Source organism: Capra hircus, chromosome 10, assembly GCF_001704415.2.
Source record: "Capra hircus breed San Clemente chromosome 10, ASM170441v1, whole genome shotgun sequence".
Taxonomy (NCBI): domain Eukaryota; kingdom Metazoa; phylum Chordata; class Mammalia; order Artiodactyla; family Bovidae; genus Capra; species Capra hircus.
In genome coordinates, this window is record NC_030817.1 from 43,945,602 (window position 1) to 43,954,417 (window position 8,816).

The window sequence follows — 8,816 nt, forward strand, 5'->3', positions numbered from 1 at the left end:
CCTGAAAGACCTGACTTGGGATGTAGAAAGAGAGAAGCAGCAGAAACCAAGAGCTTATATGGGATTTTGTTTGGCACTGAAGATGGAATCTGATGTAGTAACAAACCTTCGCACAATGTGGTATTTACCAAGCATTCTGTTACTCACATGGCCACAATGTGGTAGGTGCTTAGTTAAGATGGAAAAGGCATTAAATCTGTACAACATACTTTGAGAGAGACAAACAGACCACATTCACATAACTCTTATTACAGAATATTATAATTGTTCTATTTTATTATTAATCATTGTTAATTTCTGACTGTGCCTAGTTTATAAATTAATCTTTACCACATGTATGTATGTATATATAGGAAAGAGGGTTGTACATTTAGGGTTCAGTACTATCCAAATTTTCAGGCATCCAGTAGGGATGGTGGATCATTTCTTCAGGATAAAGGGGAACTAGTGCCAGGTGGCTCAGTGGTAAAGAATCCACCTGCAATGCAGGAGATGAGGTTTTGATTCTTTGATCAGAAAGATCCCTTGGAGAAGGAAATGGCAACCCACTCTAGTGTTCTTGCCTGGGAAATCCCATGGACAGAGGAGCCTGATGAGCCACAGTCCATGGGGTTGCAAAGACCTGGACATGACTGAGCAACAGCAAGTATAGTGCAATGTAATTACAAGTACTTGGTGATGTGTCTCAGGGGGGTTATAAAGGCATGCGGGCTTGTGGCTCTGCTCACTAAGTCGCCTGGGCAACATTTGGCAAGAACTTTTGATGCTCTGATGGGGCTCATTTTTTGTCACAGAGGAAGTGCCCATGCATCCCTGCTGTCCTTGGCACAGTTGCCCGGCGTTCTTGTCTCTTCCTCTCAGTGTAGACCCTTGGGCTACACTAAATCATACTCCTACTCAGCTCAACATTGCATCTGGCAAAAGTAACAGAGACATTTCACACAAATGCGACTGCTCTGTGGCAAGGGACTCGAGCAGCCAGGAGCTGCAGCACAGGATGGAGCATCACTGGTCGCAGCATCTGTAGATGAGCCTCAGGTGGGAACCTTACTCAACACAGCAGCAGGGGCACCTATTTTGTCATTGTAAAGCAGCAAAATCATAGACACCAGCCAAGTTTTATAAACGAGTAACCACAATACAGGTATAATCTAGGTGCCACATCCAGCACCCTGGGAGGAAGTAATCAGCCCCCTGAAGGGTGGAAGACCTGTAGTTAGTGCACACCCTTAGTCTTGACAGACATTTATAAACATGTTCATTATGTTGTCGAACAACTTGAGGTTCAGAGAAATAATTCAAATGGAATCTTCTGGAAGAACATAAACTACAGTGTAATTTTAGGGTCACCCTCTGGCTATGTCAGTTCAGGAAAAGGTAACAGAATCACTTGAAAATTATGTGGAACAAATAATTGGGAAAATGTATACTTTTTCCAAGTCTATCCAAGACCTCTGAGGATAACTTGGTTGCCAAATAATTTAATTTACTGTTTTATACTCAGGCAGTCTTTTTGTCAAACTCCAGGAGATAGTGAAGGACAGGAAGGCCTGGCGTGTGGCAGACCATGGAGTGGCCAAAGGCTTGGACACAACTTAGCAACTGAACGACAGTCTCAGTCAGGGCTTCTGTTGGAATGTCCAAGTGAGCTGAGCCAACCCTCTGCACTTTGATGCAGGGTCAGTAACTTCTTCATCTCCTCATTCCTGATTCTTCACTCAGAGTACTTCAATTCGTTTCAAGACAACCACTGTTCATATTTCTAGGCATTTCACCTGGGGCCACAGTCCAGTGCTAACACCCATATCCAACTTTATTATTCTTCGTTCTTGATTAAGAGATTTTAGGAGCATAATCCCTGGCATGTTGCAGTCCATGAGGTCGCAAAGAATCGGACACAACTGAACAATTGAACAACAATAGCAACAAAGGAGCATAATAGCTCAGGAAATACACTTTAGCTGTAATATACAAGTTGTTTTCCAAAGGAAAGCCTCAACATAATCACTGATATATTTAATAATATACTCATCCAGGGTAGATGTTTCTCATACTGTATACAACTTTGATTGGAATTGTAGCACCATATAAAAATAATTTGTAAGGACAACATTTAGAAAATATTTAAAAGAGATTTGGCCTTAAGTTGAACTTTATGCCATTTTTAAAAATACAGACTTTCATAAAAACATTTATGGTTGAATCCAAAGATGGTCTGCTGGTGTCCAATAAAATACTGTATTTATGGCAGAGAGTGGACCTTTTTCTTCTTCAGGAGATCCTAGGGCACAGTTCTGAACCTGTCCTCTTCTCTGTGTTAGAGGATTTTTTTTAAGAAGTAAAATCATAATTCTCACAAAAACCTAAAATGAACACTTGTCAAAGATTTTTATCTAACTTACTGATTGGGTGAGAACACTGAGATGACATTATACTGGTTCAAAGGAGAAGTCAAAAGATCACAATTTTCTATGGGGTAAAGGTATGTTGAAGTAAGTTTATATATGGACTTGAAACTTGGTTTATTATTATTTTTCGGGGTTTGCAAAATTTGCTTGTCTTTGGAGAAGAATTCTTTGTACTTGTTGTTCAGCTGCTCAGTTGTGTCCGACTCTTTTTGACCACATGGACTATAGCGCGCCAGGCTTTCTTGTCCATCACCAACTCCTGGAGTTTGCTCAAACTCATGTCCATTGAGTCAGTGATGCCATCCAACCATCTCATCCTCTGTCACCCCCTTCTCCCTCTGCCCTCAATCTTTCTCATCATCAGAGTCTTTTCCAATGAGTTGGCTGTTCACATCAGGTGGCCAAAATATGGAAGCTTCAGTCCTTCTAATGAATATTGAGGGTTGATTTCCTTTAGGACTGATTGGTTTGATCTCCTTGCTATCCAAAAGACTCTTAAATTCAGTTCAGTTCAGTTCAGTCACTCAGTCGTGTCTGACTCTTTGCGACCCCGTGGACTACAGCACGCCAGGCCTCCCTGTCCATCACCAACTCCTGGAGTGTACTCAAAATCATGTCCACTGAGTCAGTGATGCCATCCAGCCATCTCATCCTCTGATGTCCCCTTCTCTTTCTGCCTTCAATCTTTCCCAGCATCAGGGTCTTTTTAAATGAGTCAGTTCTTTGCATCAGGTGGCCAAAGTTTTGCAGTTTCAGCTTCAGCATCAGTCCTTCCAATGAATATTCAGGACTGATTTCCTTTAGGAATGACTGGTTGAATCTCCTTGCAGTCCAAGGGACTCTGAAGAGTCTTCTCCAACACCACAGTTCAAAAGCATCAATTCTTCGGTGCTCAGCTTTGTTTATAGTCCAACTCTCACATCCATACATGACTACTGGAAAAACCATAGCTTTTCTCCAAGGAGCAATTGTCTTTTAATTTCATGGATGTAGTCACCATCCAAGTGATTTTGAAGCCCAAGAAAATAAAGTCTGTCACTGTTTCCATTTTTTCCCCATCTATTTTCCATGAGGTGATGGGATTGGATGCCATGAGTTTTGTTTTTTGAATGTTGAGTTTTAAGCCAGCTTTTTCACTCTCCTCTTTCACCTTGATCGAGAGTTCCTCTTTGCTTTCTGCCATTAGGGTGGTGTCATCTGCATATTTAAGGTTATTGATATTCTCCTGGCAATCTTGATTCCAGCCTGAGCTTCATCCAGCCTGACATTTTGCTGAATGTACTCTGCATAGAAGTAAGCAGGGTGACAGTATACAGCCTTGATGTCCTCATCTCTCAGTTTAGAACCAGTTTATTGTTCCATGTCCGGTTCTGACTATTGCTTCTTGACCTACATACAGGTTTCTCAGGAGGCAGGTAAGGTGGTCTGGTTTCACCATCTCTTTAAGAATTTTCCACAGTTTGTTGTGATCCGCACAGTCAAAGGCTTTAGCATAGTCAATGAAGTAGAAGTAGGTGTTTTCCTGGAATTCCCTTGCTTTTTCTATGATCCAGCAGATTTTGGCAATTTGATCTCTATTCCCTCTGCCTTTTATAAATTCAGCTTGTACATCTGGAAGTTCTTGGTTCACATATTATTGAAGCTTAGCTTGAAGGATTTTGAGCATTACCTTGCTAGCATGTGTAATGAGTGCCATTGTGTGGTAGTTTGAACATTCTTTGGCATTGTTCTTCTTTGGAATTGGAATGAAAACTGACCTTTTCCAGTCCTGTGGCCACTGCTGCGTTTTCCAAATTTTCTGGCATAATGAGTGCAGCCCTTTAACATCATTTAGGATTTGAAATAGCTCAGCTGAAATTCCATCATTAGTTTTTCTCTTAGTTATGCTTCCTACAGAGAAGGCAATGGCACCCCACTCCAGTACTCTTGCCTAGAAAATCCCATGGACGGAGGAGCCTGGTAGGCTGCAGTCCATGGGGTCTTGAAGAGTCGAACACAACTGAGCGACTTCACTTTCACTTTTCACTTTCATGCACTGGAGAAGGAAATGGCAACCCACTCCAGTGTTCTTGCCTGGAGAATCCTGGGGACGGCGGAGGCTGGTGGGCTGCCGTCTGTGGGGTCGCACAGAGTCAGACACGACTGAAGTGACTTAGCAGCAGCAGCAGCAGCAGCAGCAGCAGCATGCTTCCTAAGGTCCACTTGATTTAGCATTCCAGGATGTCTGGCTCTAGGTGAGTGATCGTCATTATCTGGGTCATTAAGACCTTTTTTTGTATAGTTCTTCTGTGTATTCTTGCCACCTCTTAATATCTTCTGCTTCTGTTAAGTCCATACCATTTCTGTCCTTTATTGAGCCCATCTTTGCATGAAACATTTCCTTAGTATCTTTAATTTTCTTGAAGAGATCTCTAGTCCTTCCCATTCTATTGTTTTCTTCTATTTCTTTGCACTGATCACTGAGGAAGGCTTTCTTATCTCTCCTTGCTATTCTTTGGAACTCTGCATTCAAATGGGTATATCTTTCCTTTTCTCCTTTGCTTTTCACTTCTGTTCTTTTCACAGCTATTTGTAAGCCCTCCTCAGACAGCCATTTTGCTTTTTTGCATTTCTTTTTTTGGGGATGGTCTTGCTCCCTGTTTTCTGTACAATGTCACGAACCTCTGACCATAGTTCATCAGGCACTCTGTCTATCAGATCTAATCCCTTGAATCTATTTCTCACTTCTACTGTATAATTGTAAGGGATCTGATTTAGATCATACCTGAAAGGTCTAGTGGTTTTCCCTAGTTTCTTCAATTTAAGTCTGAATTTGGCAATAAGAAGTTAATGGTCTGAGCCACAGTCACTTCCCAGTCTTGTGTTTGCTGACTGTATAGAGCTTCTCCATCTCCAACTGTAAAGAATATAATCAATCTTATTTTGGTATTGACCATCTGTTGATATCCAAGTATAGAGTTGTCTCTTGTGTTGGAAGAGGGTGTTTGACATGACCAGTGCATTTTCTCGGCAAAACTCTGTTAGCCTTTGGCATGCTTCATTTTGTACTCCAAGGCCAAACTTGCCTGTTACTCCAGGTATCTCTTGACTTCCTACTTTTGCATTCCAGTCTCCTATGATGAAAAGGAAATCTTTTTTTTCTTTTTGGTGTTAGTTCTAGAAAGTCTTGTAGGTCTTCATAGAACAGTTCGGCTTCAGCTTCTTTGGTATTAGTAGTTGGGGTGTAGACTTGGATTACTGTGATATTGAATGGTTTGCCTTGGAAACGAACCGAGATCATTCTGTCATTTTAGAGATTGCACCTAAGCACTGCATTTCAAACTCTTGAGTTGACTATTAGGGCTACTCCATTTCTTCTAAAGTATTCTTACCCACAGTAGTAGATTTAATGGGATATCTTTGCATTGCTATCCCTTAATTTTCAGAGTTGTAAAATAACTCAGAGGCACTGAAAGGCATGGAGCCCCCATAAAATCAGAGAAGACTCCACCATCCCATTAAAAGGCTATCCAGTAATCGCCTTTGCTTAGTCCAAAGTCTTACATTTTTCTTTGCACTTGAATGATTTTCCTTGGGGCATCTCTATTTCCTGGTTTCTTGGAGAGAGTTTTCCCTCTTTGTCAGGAAGCTTTAGGAACCAGACAAGCCTGGGGTTCAGATCTACCTCTGCATTTCCTGGGCATGTAGCCTCATTGACATCACTTCTTCCCCGAGTCCCTGTCTTACAGTGGATGTGAAGATTAAAGCGTCTGGTACACAGATATAACAGAAGCAAACCCTTATCTGCTACTAACTCTGTGTGGGATGTGGATCCAAATTTAAGATAGTCAAACCTATCACCACCCCTATTTTAGAAATGTGCAAACTGAGGTAGCAGGTGTAGCAACTGAGTCACCAGTGTGGAAACTGAGGTACCAGGCACCCAGGGTCATGCTGTGAGGTCATGTGGTGGAGCAGAAATTCAAACCCAGGCCAGCTGGCTCTGCTGTCACACTAAGCCAGTACTCAGGAAGTGAAGGTGCCATGGCGCTGTTTAGTTTCTTTAATCCAACCACATCTTGACCTGAATGAGTTGGCTGACCACCCTAGAAATTCAGCTACAGAGTTGTTGGTCACGTCTCGTTCCCTGGTCACTCTCTACCCCTGTTTGGCACTGGGGTGGGGGCCATATGGCCACTGTCCTCCCTAGGCCCTGCTTCTCTGAGGGTCTTTGAGACTCTGATTCATTTGAGGGTCTCATCTATGAAGCCTGATCCTGATGGTAATTTGGGGTAAAGAGGAGAGCTGGTTTCTGATTGAAGTTTTAGGAAACTGGGCGCCTGAGCAAAAGATTAAAGAAGCATATTTTCTATAAGGTTCTATAGGCTCAGGAAGGGAGTACTAAAGGTGTCCTCTGCTGTGACAGTAAAGTGATCGCTGGCCTTTTGGGTCAGATGATCCGGACTCAAGTCTTTCTTCTTGAATCCCCTGGCCCTACACTCTCATGCCCCAGGAACCATTCTCCAGAGAGTGGCCAATGTGATTACTTCAGAATATAAATTAGGTCAACTCATCATCCTGCTTAAACCCTCCAGTGACAAATGGTTGAACTTAAATTACACATACCTCATTAGTGTTCTGAATAGTTGCCAACTGGTTCTCTTGGAAGGGGGTTTTGGGAAGAGAGAGAAGAGCCTTGATTTATAGTATTTGCCAGTTTCCTTGCTGTAAATATTCCTATTGTTATAGACAACATTTAGCTTTGAATTTGACAGTTAACAGTTTACAAAATTCCTGAAACCTGAACAGCTGACTTATGTGAGCTGTGAAACCCTGGACTCAGCACAACTCTCTTAAAACTCAGCTTCCTACTGTGGCCCTTGTGGCCCAGTATAGTCTGCTGTCTTAGCTCAATCTGCTGCAAGCGAATACTACAGCCTGTGTAGTAATAAAAACACAGAAATGAATTTTCTTATGGTTATGGAGACTAGAAGTCTCAGATAGAGGTCCAGCCATTTCAGTTCTTGGTGAGGAATCTCTTCTTGGCTTGCAGACAGCTGCCTTCCAACTGCATCCTCAGGTGACTAAAGCGTTCTCTACTGACTTGTCTTAAAAGGATGCTTAACCTGTTATGTCCTACTCTTCCCAGGCTTATGACCTCAGTTAACCTTAATTACTTCGGTGAATAACCTGTCTCCAAATAGTCACATTAACATTTAGAGCTTCAACACATGAATTTTGGAGGAACACAATTCCATACCATCTACCTACCTCATCGATTTCACCTTGTTTCATGCTCCCTTCTGATCATGACGCTGCAGCTCTACCACCTGTGAGCTCCCAAACACAGCAAGCTTCATTCCCCGACCAAGGCCTTCTTATTTGCTGTTCGTCTATCTAAAAAATATTTTCTCCAGACCTTAATCTATGATCGCCACATCACAGATTTATTGATGAGAAAACTGAGGTATGAGAGAATAAACATTTGACCAAAGCATAGATTAGTTAGAAGTGTTAGTTGCTCAGTTGTGTCAGACTCTTTGCAATCCCATGCACTGTAGCCTGCCAGACTCCTCTGTCCATGGGATATTTTTTTTTTTAATTTTCCAGGTAAGAATACTGGAGTAGCCATTCACTTCTCCAGGGGATCTTTCTGACCCAGGAATTGAACCTGAGTCTCCAGCATTACAGGCAGATTCTTTACTATCTAAGCCACCAGGGAAGCCCCCAAAGCATACATTTAAGAAAATGCTGAGCCCAGATTCAAGGCATCATCACTTCTTTATTTATAGATTTGTAGCTGGCAGGAACTTTAAAAATCACCTGGGCCACAGGCTCAGCTTCCATGTCTCATAATTTGAGAGCTTAAAACTTTGATAAACCCAGCTGAAAGGACACCAATTCCTTTCATGTCAGTTTGACAAACTTTAACTTAGCCAGTCTTTCTGCAGGTACTAGTGAGAGATTCAGTCCAAGAGACACAGTAATACAGGAGATTGAGGAGGCCCCAGCTAGTATTCTTTCCAGTGGGCCAGTGCCACAAACTTCTGTGGAATATTAGCACGGTGAGCTGGGAGAGGTGCTGCTTAGAAATAAAAAGTGACAGCTTCCAGTTGGCATTTCCGATTATGTGGGGCCTTTCTGAATGAGATGAGTTTCCATTTAGGAGAGGAAAGAGTAATATGTCAATGAAGGCAGAAGGAGATGTCTGGAACTTCCAAAGATAGGGGACTACTATTTTCCTCATAGTTTGAAAATGATAGAGCCCTTATATGTATGCATTTCACTAATAATTTATACATCCCAGTTCCTTTGAGAGTTGGTGAAAGCAGAATCAAAGCACATTCAGAGTCACAATTAAGTATTTAGCAATAAAGCAAAACTCTGAAAACAGGATTTTCATATACATGTTCATCAGCCCACTAAAAA